This window comes from Rhea americana, unplaced genomic scaffold (genome assembly GCF_003343005.1).
Source record: "Rhea americana isolate MKP2758 unplaced genomic scaffold, rheAme1 scaffold_259, whole genome shotgun sequence".
Lineage (NCBI taxonomy): Eukaryota > Metazoa > Chordata > Aves > Rheiformes > Rheidae > Rhea > Rhea americana.
In genome coordinates this window covers 609,037-625,979 of record NW_028186378.1, presented here as the reverse complement: position 1 = coordinate 625,979, position 16,943 = coordinate 609,037, and the positions used below count along the sequence as shown (strand labels likewise).

The following is a 16,943-nucleotide window of genomic DNA, read 5'->3' as shown; positions in this document are numbered from 1 at the left end:
AAGAGTTGGGAACAGTTGTTGGAGGGGACAGACTCAAATGTGGAATGTGGTAATTCTCTGATCGTTTTATTACATGGAGCCCTGCTGGCCAGGAAAGGTAGACCTTTGGCTGACCCAGTACAGTTGTTCTTAAGCTTCTTGAGTTCCCAACCTTAGAGTGAAACAAATATTCTCTTCTGCTTTGTAATAACGTGAATTTTCCTTTTCAAGGATCCTTCTGCTCTTTTAAGAACAACAACAAGTATTTTGTGTACTGGGGGGAAAAGAAGGAGATGTCTCTGCTCTCCTTTTCAGAGAGGCATGGGTGAGGATGAGCTTTTTCTGCCAAGACTCTTCCTCCTGCCTCCTGCAAAGCCACCAGGGGAAAAGGAGAGAAAAGGCTTTTTTTTTTTTTTGGCCTATGGGTAATGTCAAAATTCTGGCAAAAAAATTATTCCTGGTTTAAAATGCCAGTAAGTTTTCCCCTTTTAATGAATTGGACATAYGGGAAAATGGCATTACAAGTTGCTGCTGAGCTTCTGAGTTCTTGAATGAAAATTGAAGGCACTATAAGCATGAATAATGCTAAGGAGATAGTAAAAGTTTTATTTTACATTTTCAATGTTTTAGCTTAAATTTTAAAAAAATTCTCAGACTGGAAATTTGGTAAAATCAACACTCAGTGTTTTGCTGATGATCATTTTTTCCACCCTGCCCCACAAAGGCTTGCAAAAATTTTCTTGGAGCTCAAATTGAATTGATTGCAAGTCAGTCACATCCATGTAACTGTGTAACTGATGTCTTTTGCAAGAATTAATAACATCCAACCCATGCTAAAAGCTTAGAAAAAAACCTAGAGAAGATGAGTATTAAATTTAGCAACCATGGCACCAAAATGGAAACAAGTTGTGACTGTAAAACAGATTCCTTTAAGAACGTGTAGTTTTTTGGCTTGACTCCTGCAATGCAAAACAGTCTCGGGCAGAACTGCTGGTGTGCTTGCGGTGACGGTCTCTAGCGAAACAGGGAAAGTATCTCTYGGTGGACCTAAGGACAGCTGGATGTTCTGCCCACATCCTTGGAGGAAATGGTTCCTCAGCAAGAAGCACAGGGCATGACATGGCATCACACAGCAGTCTCTAGTCTGCAGTATTTCTATGGTCATCAACCTCACCAGGCCTCTCGAACTGCTTCGTTAGTGAGGAATTCATCAAATTAATCATATACGCTGGTCTTGTGCTAAATCCTGCTGGTCAGAATCAGGCCCTGCTGAGAACCAAAGTCAGTAACTTTTGTGTCTCTGAAAGCTACAAAACAGCAGGTTATAGCTAGTATTAATCACAGGACACTAAGAACATACAAACCTCGTCCTAAAAAAAGAAAAATTACACTCTGATCWAGCCAATTTAACCTGCGCCCGCACTCGGAATGATATTATCATAGCTCTAGAAATAGAGCATAGTGAATTGCACCTATCTGAGGTACCTGCAGATACTGACACCCAACATCGCKCCCCTGTTTTGTTCTCTAGTTTTACACTTCTTTTTGGAGCCTGTCCTTCTATTTTGGCCTCATCCACAGCTCGGTCTTTACCGGAGCCATGAAGCAGGCTATCTTCCTCAACGGGCTGCCCCATAAGGCGAAGGGCTACTCCCCTTTTACAGAGTCAAGATTCTGTCCCTACACTTGCTTCAGTTTTAGTAGGGCTAGCAGCTGGCTACATCCTTTGGAAGACCACAACTGTGTCAACCACACTGTAACAGGAGTGTTGAGCAAGCCTTCCTGCGGCAAAAGAGCTCCCCTTGTGACCTAGCTCCATGTCTGAGGGACTTGACTGCTGTGTTAAGGAGCACACCGGAGCTCCCAACTCTCACTGAACTCATCTGCTCTGATCTCCTTATACCTTTCCATTCCCTTTAGAGTGAGGTCAAAAATACAGAAGCTAGCTCCATGAAATGCTGGGACAAATTCCTCTTGCGTTTGGTCAGCTTAACCTACCTTCATACAATGTCCAATCCCATCTCAGATTGGCAATGCTTCTGTGCTTAGTATTAAAGTTAAGAAAGAGATTGAAACAATTATGGCCAGTTTTAAGCAAGAGTACTTTAACCCTGACTAGAAGCTTGCAAGAATAGCTTTCATGCAGAGTCTGCCAGAGGGAGTCAACAGTGCTTTATTAACACAATATGAATTCTGTAAAGAGAAAAAGCATGCAATTCTGTAACAAGTCCARCCAAAAGAAATAACTTGCCCTCCAAAATTACCTGGTCTGTTGGGAACTGGAGTGAAATGGAATATACAGAGTGTTTTGTCTTATTGGATTTGTTTATGAGAAATTGAGTAACCATTTCTGTTTTTAGAAGTCAAGGTGTTAGTGAAACAAAATCTCTCTCTTGTCTGGAAGAGGCAAAAGGCTGAAAACTGGGCACAGCTACTTTAAGCTTCTTTGCCATGGCCCATAACTGTCCTAAATTTTCCCCTGAAGACATTGCTTTGGTGAGGGCTGATGAACAGAGCCTAAGACAARTGTTGCTCATCTGGGAAAACGCCAGTCACACACGAGCGCTGTGTCACTCCTCTCAGGACTTTGCCCTCTTGCTTGTTCTCAAATATTTTTTCATAAGCTGTATTTCTTCWGCCACCACCTGACTGTGAAAAGTACATGAAGTATTTAAAGGGTATTAGTGGTATTAACTGATAAAACTCTGCCTGAAATGACTGTGCTCTCTGAACCTGTGGTTCCTATGCTGGATGAATAGCTGTGTGCATGCATAATGAATTCAGCTCCCTTGGGGAATGTCGAACTCGCTGCACATGTTATGCAGCATAGGCACCCTTTATTTCTAACTGAGAAATTGGGGACTAACAGTTCGAAAATGAATAGAACAGCTCTGTGATTTAATCTACCCTTCTCAAAATACAGGAATAARTATAGTATAGTAAATAAGAGTAATAGGCAGTGTCAGTGGGTGCCAGTGGTTAAAAATCTTGGCTGTGATAACATCTAAAACAATGTAACTTTATCCAGTTTGTAACTGTTTGCATTGTTTTACAGTGTGGTGAAGAGGGGCAAATCTGAGATGATGTCACAGGTTGACCCATTAGATACACGTTTCAGTAGAAATACAATCTAACTTGGCATAACTTTAATTTTCATCCCGTTTTGCCTGTGCTGGATTAAAATGATGCGCGTGTGCATATTGTCCTATCAAACCACTGTATTATGGCTGTCCTGTTCATGGATCGCTATGCYGCTGACCTGCTGTGTGTCCACAATGTGTCCTTTACAAACGCTTAAAGTCAATGTGTAATCAGCATCTGTCATGCGTCACGTTACTGCTCGGGAGAGCRGCTCGCTACTTCATTTTAAGGCCAATATAGTAGCACTGTGCTAATGGCACTACTTGCAGCTAAGACAGTGCTTTGAAAGCGCTTTTGATGCAGAAGGAAAACTTCAGTAGGGAATAAGAAGCTGAAAATGGCACATGGCATGTTCTGAAGTTTTAAATAAGGCAACCAAATGCACTATTTTACTGCTGCTAATGCTCTCGTCCCCTTCAAGAGATCCAGTTCTCTGTGGTTTCTGGRAGTGTTTAAATGAACTATTTAATCATAAATCTCAGGCAATTTCATGCATATGAAAGCAGTCACAGTGCTTGATTTTTCAGTGTTCACTCCAATTGACTTGTGCAGCCTTATTTGAATAAATCACTATCAAGTATACACAGAGTGTAAAAATGGGAAAGACCTGAAACTGATACCGAAGATTGTTGCTGGGAAATTGCATTACAAATTTAGAGTTTTAAAGAYTCCTGGCCAGTGCTAACAACCAAATACCTAGCTCAGTAGCAACAAAAATCATTTAGAATCTCTGCTTTGTTTTTGGCAATTTTAAAAAGTTTGAAAAAAAGATAAAACATTCCAGATGAGCTCAATTAGAAGCCAGTCTCGGGCTGGTAGTAAGAGCATCCGTTTATCAACCGTGTTAATTGAAAAAGAGTCATCTTTGCAGTCCAAGAAACGCATCGCAACGCCTTGACATGCCAAGTTCGTTAGCCCTCACCTTTTAGGTTTGTGAAAGAGAAATGGGGWGCCTGGATTCTTTGTGCCTCTTTGGTGCCTCCCTCTGGCATATGTTYCATAATCTTGTCAATTTAGCTGATAATGCAGACTTATCAACTGTTGCCTTTTGTGGGAATTTGGGATTGCCTCTCTAAATTGTACTTATGACCGAATTCTGTACRTGCTACTCGCATTGGAAAGCAGTCAAATTTAGTCAGTTCTAAGCATGAACTGGAGCTTTTTCATTATTATTTGTTTACACTATGGTTTAATAATGTATCTTTTAAAACTTCTGTTTACATGAGGCAGCTGCTACAGAGAGAGATGCTGGCAACGTGGCAAGAAGAGGAAGAGGCCTGGCTGGAGGCCTAGGGACATCCATAGGGATGTCCTTTGGGAATCTGGAACTGAATCTGCCGCCCGTTCTTATGAGTGCCCAAGCATCACTAACTTCCTTCTGCCACACTGGCGTAGCCGGTAAGTTAGCGTTGGAAGCACAGTCTGAGAGGGAAGGTTGAAACTTGAAGGACAGGTTTACTGACTTGCTTAGCYGGACAGGGTTTGTTTCTTTCTGTTTTTTTTTTTTTGTTTGTTTGTTTGTTTTTAATACTGGAGACCTAAACATACTGCTTTACAGGCCTATCCAGTGGATCAAGTCTTTGGAATGCCCTCATTATAGGCAAGCAGAATTACCCTGGGAGAAAAATGCAAAGGCTAGCTTTGGAAAGGAAAGAAATACAGGCACRCATGTGGGAGAGTCTACAATGAGCTTCTCCCACCTTCGCTTCCCCTAGTTCCCAGGCCTCCCATAATTGCAAACCTTGCAATACATGAAGCCTAAACTCGTGCATTATGTGTGATTTCCCAGAAGAGGGTGAAGTGATATTTTGGGCATAAACTTTTACCCCCTCTGCAGCAACCACCAGAGCTGAGCCAATGAGGGGAAGCACATGTAAGCAATATGAAAGATGGCAGAGCTCTGGCTCTGGAATTTGCTCCCTTGGAGCAATTGTATTTTGACTTGGAATAGTTTAAGGACTCCTGCAGCTATACACACTGCAGGCTGTATCTTACAGCCCCACTTTAAACCAAGACCTTCAAAATTAGTTGCTGGATTAGACACTGTTCAGAAAAATCTGCAGGACAGAGCCAGTCCACGCATGAAACGGGCAATAGAAAATAAGAAGGTAAATTCTTCTTTCCAAGCCACTAAAGGATTACTGTGTCAGTTAGAAACTAAGAGGGGAGAGGGAAATATTTGAACACGTTTTAACTAGGGATGATGCAGTTTCCTGATATTACGTAAATATTTCAGTAAGTACTGATGCTAGTCCTCTGTGTTTATTTGCTCTTTGCTCAAGTGAAACAGGTTGTTATATTTTGTTTGGTATGTTGCTAAGTGGGGCTATGCTGATAACCGTATTTTGTATACGGAGAGCCCAGCAAAATCTGGCAACTCTCTTACATGCATTGTTAAATCTCTCTTATTCAGCCCGGGATGGTAATTCTTAATAGTGCAGTTGTCTAAGTCCAAAGAATGCTTGACATAGCAGACAAAACAGCTAGTTTGTGAATGCTAATAGCTGGCTGTGTTTAAACTGAATTACTATAAATAATYAGATTTTCTGTTTTATCTGCACAGGACTGAAATGCAGCATGACTTAAAAGCCATGGACTCTGACCTGGATAATAAAAACAACCTGCTTGACGGAGTTTGACTAATCTCCCCCACACTGACATTCCCAGTAAAACTGAAACATATTGATTCTGGAAGGAGTGGATGAGACTCAGGTTTCAGGCAAGTCTTGTTCCACCCACAGAAACACCATCTTCAAACCCTTCCAGTGTTAAGTGAGACTGAATCCAAGTACAGGATTTGGATGGGCCAGCATTAATACTAACTTTGTACTGGGTAGAGTTTACCTAAATGCTTGCCAAACCATGCAGCAAAGTGTTGATGCAGCAAAGGGGTATTTGAGTGCTCTCAAGGGAAATCAGCTGTTCAAGGGAGAAAAGATGTAGTTGCGCGTGCCCTTACCAACCCTGGAACTGCAGTCGGTGCACTGCTCCCACCCAGAGCCTACGCGAGCTATTTCAGAACAGAGCTAGAGGCTCTTGGACAACCTCCTTCTGCTTCCTGTGTCCTTCCCCCTTCACCTCCCCATCATACCTGCTTGAACCTGCTGGAATTTAGGCATAAGCTCTTTTTTATTCTTTTTAAATACCTTCAGGTATTTTATTAACCACTTAAGTACCTGCTCACTTCTATTGAAGCTGTGCTTTCAATCTCAGTGGTATCTTAAGGCAGTTGAGTTTGAGTCTAGCTGTGTATTTTGACACTTGGCTTGAAAAAGAGATGAGGTGTTTTATCCAGGGCACAGGCAAGGGGTGTGTGTGTGTGGGGGGGGCAAGTAGAAAGGAGACCAAAGTGGAAGCTTTCTCAGCAATGTGGTAGATGCTACCCTGATTTGCTGTGGAATCTTAGATTTTCTGTGCTAGATGATGCAAGTCGCCTGAGTGTAGAATTCATTTGAAATTCAGGACTTTGGTAACTTGTCAACAACTTGTTAAATAAACATGTTGGTATAGTGAAACCGCAATGCCCTCAGTCAGCCGTATTTCCCACCGACATGCTGCCGCTACACTCCCCAGTATGTAAACTTCCAAAAGCCCTCTGTCAGTGAAAACAGTGAAACAACTGTATTTCAAAACTAAATATATCCCTCTTCTCTTTCAAGAAAGAATAACAGGCTGTCATTCACAGCTGCATTCCCAACCAGAGCTTACATGCCTTTATCCTCTCCATAGACAAATCTGATCTCCAGGCTATAGACCATCAAGTCTTTTTTTTTAAATGTATTTTTACCCAAGCTTGCTTGCTGGGATACACATTTGGGGACTACTCTTGTCTTTGCAATGGACTATTTACATTTTCCATCAGTCTTTGGTTCTAACTGTCTCTATTTTTCAAATTGGTGACTTATATTTCGTCAGATACATTCTTCTTTCATCCCTCCTTTTCTGATTCTTCCTCTCCAGCTTCTTGTGACTGTTTCTGCTAGCCCTTTGCTCTGCTTCTTGTATCAGTCCATGTGACGTTTTTTCCCCTCACTTGCCTCCTTTCTTCTTCACATTCTACAGAGCCAAGTGTGAGAATTTCTTTATTACTGCCTCTGCTTGCTCCTCCAAAGAGATCATTCTGTGGAGCAAGGGCTGTACTTTGGAAATCACTGTTCAGTGCTCTGTTTTCACTTTTATTCCTACTTGTAAGCTGTCTTAGTCTTTCTGTTCTCAGAATCACTCTTAAATACCTCTCCTCTGTCAGCCACTGGCTCCTCACTGGTGCCTCTCTGCCCTGCCACCCAAGCACCAGTGGACTCCTGATTCTTTTTTCTCTGCCTGGTCTTGTTCCTATCTGCTCTTATATTAACTTGCTGGGGGCGATACCTCTTACTGTCAGAGTGTAGTCGAAAAACTTGCTGGACTAGGTCCCCCTTCCCCCTTTCTTTTTTTCCCTTCTTTCTTTCTCATGTATTAGGACTGCGTTATGCTGGTCAAAACGACTTTTGAGCTCCAAAAGAGCATAAGAATAGATCAGATGGTAGAGCAGAGTACTCTGGGCCAAGCATAGTAGGCATTGGCTTGGATTAGTGGAGCAGAAATGAAGTCTGAGGTGAAATTCAGCCCTAGATATCAGTGTTGCACATCCCATTTGTCTGTTCCTACTTTCAGAAATCCTGTCTACTATCTTGGTCTCTGCTTGAGAAAGGGATTAAAAAAAAATAAAATAAAGCAGTGCAGCAGAGTGTTGACCTGACATATTCACTGAACAGGCCACTACAGCATTTCCCAGGAAAAGCCCAATTCAGCCTTTAAAACATGTAGAGCTCTATTATAATAAGCTGCTGGCAAGTGTGAGGCCCTGAATCTTTCTAGTGTTTGGCTTTGCATAAGTATCTATGACAACAAATAAATCTAATGTTTGGGATGTGTCCTTGAGAATGTCAGTGGGGGATTTGTTGCACTATGTCAGTAATGTCTAGCATTTTTAAGCTTCTAATTCCTAAGTATTACTGTAGCTGGGTATGCCTATTTTAGAAAAATAATTCATTAGGTGCAAACTCTTTTTCTTGTTGCAAATGGGGCCAACTCAGAGAAATGCTATTTGCTTTAGCTGATTCCAGATTTTTAGCCATACAAAGGAACAAACATTTTTCTGGAGCTTTAATGCTAAGCAGAAGGGTATAGGCTCATGGTCAACAGACTCCAGAGTATCTGTGAGTCACTTTCAACCTTTTGGGAAAGGCAGAAGAGTCAGTAACTCTAAATTTGCACAGTCAGTGTTGCCACTGGAGTATCTGGTTCTAAAAATCAAAACATAGAAAGCAAATGAAGCCAGGAATTCATCCTAGTAACAATGCTGAAGATGGGAATGCCTGTAGTAATAGTGCTAAAAGTGCCTAGGATGATAAGGCAAAGAGCAATCTTATCTGGTGCTAAGATTGTGCTTTAAGGCCTCTTAATTCTTCCTTGCCCAAGAGTAGCAGTAACATCGAATGTGCGTACTAAGAGTTATTGCTTTGGCCCTACTGATTGCATCCATTTTACTCCTATGCTACCTGTGCTCTTAGGAATGAGAAAGCAAGAATAAATGAGAAATCCTCTTTGAATGTGCAGAACTACAGCTACGGCTGCCTCCACAAAAGGAGTCCATGCAAACTGTACTGCCCAACTCTTAGGCCCTCTGCTGAAACCAGGCCTGTAATTGGGAGGCTATGGACCCCTATAAAGTATTTGGAAGAATTATGCACCCAAAAATGGGATTCAGAAAGCCAAACCACTGCCAACATCAGGGAAAGGAATGTGTTGCAACGCTTGCTTCCTCTCTCATCTATCAGAGCCTTCTCTAACGTGCCCCTGAGCTTACATGCACTGGAGTGGTTAGAGCTTTACAGGTGAAAATTGCAGAGATAAAAACTGGCACTATGAAATGAGGTGGGGAAAAGGTTTAGTCTTTCTGGGCAAAGTGATTTGGGAAAAGGCAAGTTGAAAAGAAAAGTGGAGAAGAGACTGGTCTGAAGAGGAGCCACGCTCATTACGGCTTTGCTAATGTGTGACTTCAAATCTGAATGAGCTTTTAATGTCACTAATCAATAATTTATATGCATGCATTGCAAGAGATGTGCAGTGCAAATCGTGCCTAATGAAAAGACAAATATGTGCCTGCAAATATTTGTTTGAGCACTCCTGTAAGGTGTCCTGTGGCACTGATTATGACATTCTCCATCTTGCACTAGTGGTGAACTATCTGGAGAACAAGTCCTTGTGGAGCGAGAGTACATGCTTCTGTCTGTAACGCACCTGAAACAGCCATGATTTTGATAAACTTGCTCGTGAACAACAGTATCTTGCTCTGTAAGCCCTTCTACAGAAGTCAGTAGAGGCCTGCTTAGAAATAAGGACTTGTCTGTGTTAAATAACATCAGGGTCTGACCCCATTTTCAGTAACTGCAAGTCTGTAAGCAAACTRTCAGGGAAAGGAGAGGTCACTCAGTGAAGATCACAAATAACTTTGTGACTTAAGATATCTGAATGTCTATCTGGAAGTGGAAAGTAGTTTGGAAAGCTGGTGCGCAGAAGTTTGGAAGTGCATGTCTGAAACCTGCAAGGTAGTGGTGGATGTATTTATACAAATGTTGGCTCATTCGGTCACTGAATTATAGTTCATAAGGATGTATGTTATGCTGCAAACTCTTGGAAATGTCGATTTGCACCTCAGATCTTTTAATCTTCTTTTTAGCCCTTGATTATTTCAACTTCTGATAGCTCAATTAACAAAATAAGAAATTAAGGAACAGCAGTAAAGTCCTCTGCATATGTTTTTAATCATTGTGTAAAGTTGAAAATCATGAACTGAAGCGTAAATTGAAGAAGCCTTACAAAAATGGGAAAGCAACCTACTTCAGAGTTGGAGATGATTTAGAAAGCAGAACCACTGATATTATCAATGCCTCTCTGGGGGCCTGACACTAGGGTTTAACTGGTCTTACTGTTTYAGACACACGCCACTAAGATTTATCTGTGTTTCACCAAGTATGAAAAATATATGAATCCAGGGGCTTCCGGCTGATCCCCTCAAAAGCCATCAAGCCACCTCCATTAATGTCAGCACACTCGTAAATTTTTAGCRTGCACTGAAGTAGGCAACTTCTGCCACTGCACAGAAGCTTCCAAAGGTGTCCCCTGCCTCCTGTAAATCCACGGACATCCAATAAAGTAGATTAACTGCAGATGGACTTAATAACAATTGTCCCTCCTTTGGAATCACAGGGGTTCGCACTTCTAAAGGAGGACCATGTGGTTAGAGGTGTCCCCATAAGCAAGCAGAAAGGCCTGGAGCTTTCTTTTTAATGGCTGTCAAATCTAGATAGCTGATTGCAAATGAGGGGAAAATATCTTGTAGAATACTAGGCTACAGCTCTGGCCTCTTTTACACCCTATTCCTGAGAATATCTTGCTGTTTAATCCTTGGCACACACTCTCCATGGCACCCCCGTACATCAGTATTCCTCTTGTTTATGATAACATATTTTCCTTCTGTTCATAGAAACCTGGCGGGCTATTTGTTCTGACTACTCCTCTGGTGAGCCAGTGGAGCATTTGCATTCCTTTCTATTGCTCCCTCCAGCCCTAACGATGTCTGCCAAAATTAGTCAATAGATAACTACTCAGTAGAAGCTTTTAAGAATGTGCTAGGAAAGGCCTGAACATTATCCATTACTGTTTACAGCTCCTAATTATGTTAATTAATCACTCTTAGAGGTTGTCTTACCCTGGAGCCCAAAGGCAGGATTTTAGTTCCCACAGATACACTCTAAACTAGCCAGCTTGGATTCAAATATTGGTGTAGCTGCTCTCAGCAAGGAGCTCAGCATGGACTAGCTGCCAGAATATTTATATAGGTCCTGGGCAGATTTTGCTGCCAGAGCTATGTGCTTTCATGGCTGTATTGATCCTGTTGGATTTTAAGACTAGCTTTGAATGCCAACATGAGGTACAGTTAAACATCTGGGTGCGGGCTGAGCCACATCCGGGAAGACTGATGCTGAATGTAAGCTGCTCCTGCAGCCATGGCCTTTTGGCATTGGATAGAGACAGGCAGAGAATGTTTTGTGCTAGCACTAACTGTTATGATGCAGTGATTACTGCCTTTGCAAAATCTGAAGTTGTTACTTGCCTCTGTCTGAAAACAGAGATTAAACTGTTAAAACAGAAAACTGACCTTGTCTCTTCTTGTCCCTTTCTGGGAGTCTTTGTAAAAGACAAGTCCTGTCCCAGTGTGAAATAAGCCAACGATTATGTATCACTTGATGTTGGTTTAGAGACCAACAAGGATATCTCCTTCCTGGAAAAGGCTTTTAGCTTTTTTTTAATTATTATTATTTCTGAGTACATTTATTAGCTTTTCCTGAGCTTATTTTTGTGTTAACTGCAGGCCTGATGAAAGAACAATGTAAAAGTTTTTATATCAACTAATATTCAGCAGATGTGCCTGCTTATTGGTTCTATTACTGGTCTGTACTTTTGCAGGAAGACAAAGTATCTGTGCAGAAGAGGACCTCAAGCTTGTGCCATCCTCTTCTAGAGCTTCATTTCCACAATTTAGAGCTTGTCTTCACTCTCCTGAGCAAAATGAGATGATTTGGAGAAGACATGCAACTCTGCCTGCAGCCTTGGAGAGGCTAAGATATTTCTACCTATTCTGCAGCATTCCCTGAAGAATTTGGTTTGTGTAGGTTTCAGTGCACAAAGTGTACGAGGATGAGAGAGGATATATTCAACTGCAGAGAATAGAAAAGGACAGGAGTAAACTATCCGTTGCAGGTATAGCCCTCTTCCTAATTCAGCTCAGCTCTTCCTCATAYGGTGGAATTACCCGAAAAGTCCCTTATTTATTCCTGATTGCAGAATATTCTGATTTCCTTCCCCTGGAGGTAAATTGGACTAGAGTGAAATAAAGGGTAAAGCAGTGTATTACTTTGAGCCCATAGCTGTTTCTTGATCCAGCTGGTAGTTTTTGATCCTGAGTGGAGTGTTGTATATAAGTGGCTTGCAAATGCATGACAACCCTTTAATGAGGACAGGGAAAACATGTACTGACAATATGGATTAGGTGAAAGAAAGCAGTTCATCACCCACCTATAAATGGCTTCTGTGGGCAGCAACTCCTGTCTGTAAAAACAGTACTAGATAGTAGAGAGGTAACCTGGAGTGGGTTCCTACAAGAGAAATGCACTTGCAGAGGTAGAAGAGTAGGAGGAAATGCATGTTGAAGAGTAAAGGGGTATTGTACAGAAAGAGCTGTGGTTAAGGGGCCGTCTTGTTGTCTCTCTTTGGTTGTGTCCCACGGACTTCCAGACTAGAGTTTGCTCTTTAAGAGAATTACCTTTCAGTGTGGATTTACCGCACTAAAAAAAGTTATTAGCAAAATTGCTATCAGCTGCGTTGCAAACTGTTGCTGTATTGTGTAGAGGTGGCACTCCATACTCCTGGGTTACTTTGAAAGCACTTCTGGCAGGCTTGAGGGCACGTACATGTAGCCAGACGGGACTGAAAAAAGATCCTAAGTCCAGATGGACCTACGGTAACAGCTCCTCCAAATCAGARCTGAGGTAGTACAAGGTGAGGAAGGGGTGTCACTGCTTGGTACTGCCGAGGTGTAATCTGTCTCTGTTCTGCTGGCAAGACTTCAGTTGCTGATGGATTGCTTGGCAACTTTCACACATTAATATTAACTTCATAAAGAGTAGTGTGTACAGAGTGTGAAATGCAATACAGGCAGTGCCTTACACAAATGAATACTTCCTCTATTCTGCAGAGGTTTCGGTGCAAAACCTCTTTCTCCATTCATCTTCCTCTTGCCTCTTCATCCCCCACCCCCTGCTACCTAGGGAGTCTCATGAACAAGCCTATTGGCAGTAAGCTCAGCTCAACAAAACAATCTTGTGAAAAGGGAAAATATAACACGATCACTTCCTATTTCTTTCTCCTTTCCTCTGCATCAAAGTCTGGGCTGGCTGTCAGGAATGTTCAAAATGAATAAATAAAGCGCAGGAACCCCCTGCTTCAGAAGGAGTCTCATTCACTCGCCATGAAGCTTGGCCGATTCCTTTTCTGACAGTACTCAAGTCAGCAGGCAGAGCAAGAAGAACATTCAGAGCTAATCAGTAAAGTGTAAATCTATTATGAAAGCACATTTACCCCTCGCCTCCTCCTTCCTCCAGAAAACCAATCCCCAAATCTGTGGGAATAACACATAACATACATAAAAGTTGCTATTACTTAGATCCCCTGTTATTAGGTCAGCAATGCCACTGATGAAATGTTCCCCAGAGCACTGAGCAGAGGCATATAAATCCTCCAAGAAATTCAGAGCGTAATTTGTTACAGCTAGAGGGCATAAGATACATTATAGCAAAGCCTGAATATTAGGCTCTCCCCTGTGACTCTGGAGGCTATCTCTAGTAATAAAAACCTCATCTTGATTTCGGATTTTTTGCATTGATTTCTGTACAAAAAGACTTTTATTACACAAAAATAGTACTACATTGTTCTAAAAAATAATGGGATCCTCCCACCCACGCAGGTTTTTTTTCCCTCCCTGTTTAGGGATGAATCCAAGGAAGATCTGCAATTTGGGAACTGTTGGTAAGTACTTCTTGGTAGAAGAATGGTGGAAAAGAGAATGATGACAGTTTTTGCATATGCAGTGTAAAACCCTGTATGTGAAACTAGAGAAAAATGTCTCTGGTCTGGAACTGTACTGAGAACAGAAACTAGAACCCCAACTACGCAATTGCTACATTTTAATACAAAACTCTGATATTAATGAAGTGGGTGGAATCTGTGGGAGTCGTGACTAAAATCGAGACCAGATCAGAGATACAAAATCAGAGCAACTATTAATTTTTGAGCATTTATATTCCTGTTCTACAAATCATATGGCTATCTTGATAAAACGGAAGTCTGCAGGCATGCTGAGTGATGGGCTTTTTCTTAATTATTTCAAGCTTTCAAAAAAAAAAAAAGTCTTTTCTAATGTGGTGCATAGGGACCAGACAAAATGGAATCTGGAAAGCTTTATATAAATAATCTGCCAGCCAAATAAGAATAGCTTTGCAAAAGTCAATACAGATAAAACAGAGTGATGGACAGCAGGGTTATGAAATATGAAGAGTTATATTAAAAACACTTTGTGTTCTTTGCAGTGGGATTGTTTTAAGCAACTGAAACTTTTTTATTTAATCGATTCCTTTGGGTTTTGCTTCATTTTGCTTATTTAGAACTTCTATCTTCATACGAAGCTGTCTTGGAATCTGAAATGACTGAAGCTATGCCTGCTCCCTTCTGTAGAAAAAGTGGTAAATATTTATAGTGGTCCTGCTTCTTACAAGTGCAGAAATTTGATATGTGCTCATTGTTTCTGTAATCTGACAGCAGCTGAAAGACAACACCTGCTAATTGTATTTCTGATCACATCCTTTTCCAACTGAAGGRTGAAGTGTGGAAGGGAAGCATAAACATGGGTTTATTTTTTTTTTAGTGGATACAGCAAAATTCATTCAAAAGAATCTTTGTTCCCTTTTAGCTATCTGTTTATTTAATAGACTGTGGAAAATGGTAAACTCTGTCAAAAAGCCTAGTTAAAGAATAATTTATAAGCTGCATTTAGATGTTGATCTTGCAGACAGACTTACTGGACAGCCAAAGTATACCCTGACAGGTAATAATTAATGTAAATCTTGACACTTCAGATTTGGGCCACTGTTAAGCGAGCCAGACAGGGAGCAGGACGCAACTCCTGCTAGCATTCTGCAGAGTTTTTGGTATGCACCATGCTGAAAGCTTGGCTCCATGTGACACACATGTTTCGCATGTGTAGAAATCTGCTGATTTTTCTTTTACTTCTTTTGGATGCAAGTGAATGTGTTTGTGTGGAAAGTTCTTTGGGTCAGTTAAACGGAGGCCTCCCATGAAAAGCAAGATGGCAGGCAGGTCGCTCTGACTTGTCTCAATCCCGTAAACTCCCGCATTACTCAACCAGATTAAAGTATTGGGTGATGTCCAGGCTTTGCTGCAGCTGATGGCAGCTCTCCCACTGACTTCAGTGGGGCGGGATTTCATCTATCATGCTGCTAAATCACCAGAATGGCTTTTATCAATAAGAGCTGTCTAGTCTTGGCTGGAAGGTGCCTCGCTTATTTTTAAAGATGAGAGACAATTAATTTAGAAGAAGAGAGTAATAGGAGTATGATCACACACAGTGCTCTGGCTGCAACAAGGCAGGATTAGGAAATTCTGGCCTGTAGTTGCCTGTCACTGTCCTTTTGCCATTACAAGGTAGTTAAAGAACTTCTTGTAACTTAAGCTTAACTGTGTATTTACATACTTGGATGCTGACCACGGCTGTTTACAGTTCTGTAAAATGATAGTCTCATGTAAAGTTGGGACTGTGCAGCCCCCTGGGATCCAAATTTAACAGTGCAGTTCCTTTCATGTGTGTACTGTATCAGAAAGCCTAAGCATTTACAACTTATCTTATGTCTTCGCAGTAGTTCATACAGCCTAGCTTCTATGAGATGGAGCTTGCTTGTAAATCAGGTAGCAAGGGTTTCGATGAACGGCCCATTCAGCCACTCCTCTTTGCCTGTCTTGATTGAATGTTGGCTTCAGTGTCCTCCAAATGACCATCTGGATTGATTGGGCTTTCTGGTTTGCTCTGCTGTTTGTGCCTTGATGGGATGGGTTTGACTTAATGCCTCATAACCATCCTTTTTACGAAGTTTATGGCTCAGCCTTATCCTCTGGGATATTGCTTTTTCTCTGCTAAAGAAGTGTTGTTATTTGTTCGCATCATATTTCAGCAAGTTCTCCTCACATTAGAGTCAAGCTAATAGGACACGATTATCCTATGTTAAAGAATTACTACCAGACGAGTAATATTACGCAAAGGTTCTGTTACCTCAGAACACACTGGGAGTTGTGGGAACAGGAGGATGTGGCCGCTCAAGAGCTATGCAGGCAGGATCTGTTACCTAAGAACAAAGTAAATTTAGGGACTGAGGGAGTGCTTTGCAATAACTGAGGTTTTGTAGATTAAGAAATCCTTTTTGAAGGAGACCTAGATGTGGTAAAAATTTAGATAAGAGGTAAAATTGTAAGAAAGAAGAGAATCTATCAGTGTGCTATTTTTATGGGTTTGTTCTCGTTTTTGTTTTTTACAGGAATAATTGCTATTGTATAGCCACGAAAACCTGATTAGAGATAAAGTAGTCAAGGAACAAATGAGAACAAGCATTCTTTTAAGAGCAGGATTTTATTGGAATGTGTTTGTGTTTCTAACTGGAAACTGCATCCTGAAGGCAGGTCTAGCGTACTGAAAAAACGGCTGAATGATTAATGGACATGACATAGGTCCACAAGACAAATGCGAGCCCTGCAACATTACCGATCAGCTTAATATATAAAAATAGACAAAGTGATCATATGCAGAGTAGCTGAAATCTGACTGGTAAATCCTGGGACTTTTGGGCCCTGCTTCTCAATTTACTTTTACATACTAACCCACTGTATAGGCTAGAACCTGGAAAAATGACCCCTATCTTGTAAGCAGTCTATATTCCTTAAGACATGGCTTACCGTATTGCCATATTAAAGTTGCAGTTTCAAACTTCTTCAGCTGAAGTAAACTTCCCGAAACAACTATTAGGTGCCAGCACTTGGTTTAAAAGCATTAAAGCATATGCTTAATCCTACTGAGACACGAACTTTCACTGAGATCAGCAGCAGTATGAAGTAAAGTTACACTTGAGGGAGTGTCTTCAAGGTCAGCCCTCAAGTAT

At 41.3% G+C, this 16,943-nt stretch overlaps 1 protein-coding gene across 1 annotated transcript in view; it reads right to left on the bottom strand.

The window, feature by feature from the left end:
- The window catches only part of DRC11 (dynein regulatory complex subunit 11), a 109,206-nt gene that overhangs the window by 61,082 nt on the left and 31,181 nt on the right, over window positions 1-16,943 (bottom strand). The window lies entirely within an intron of this gene.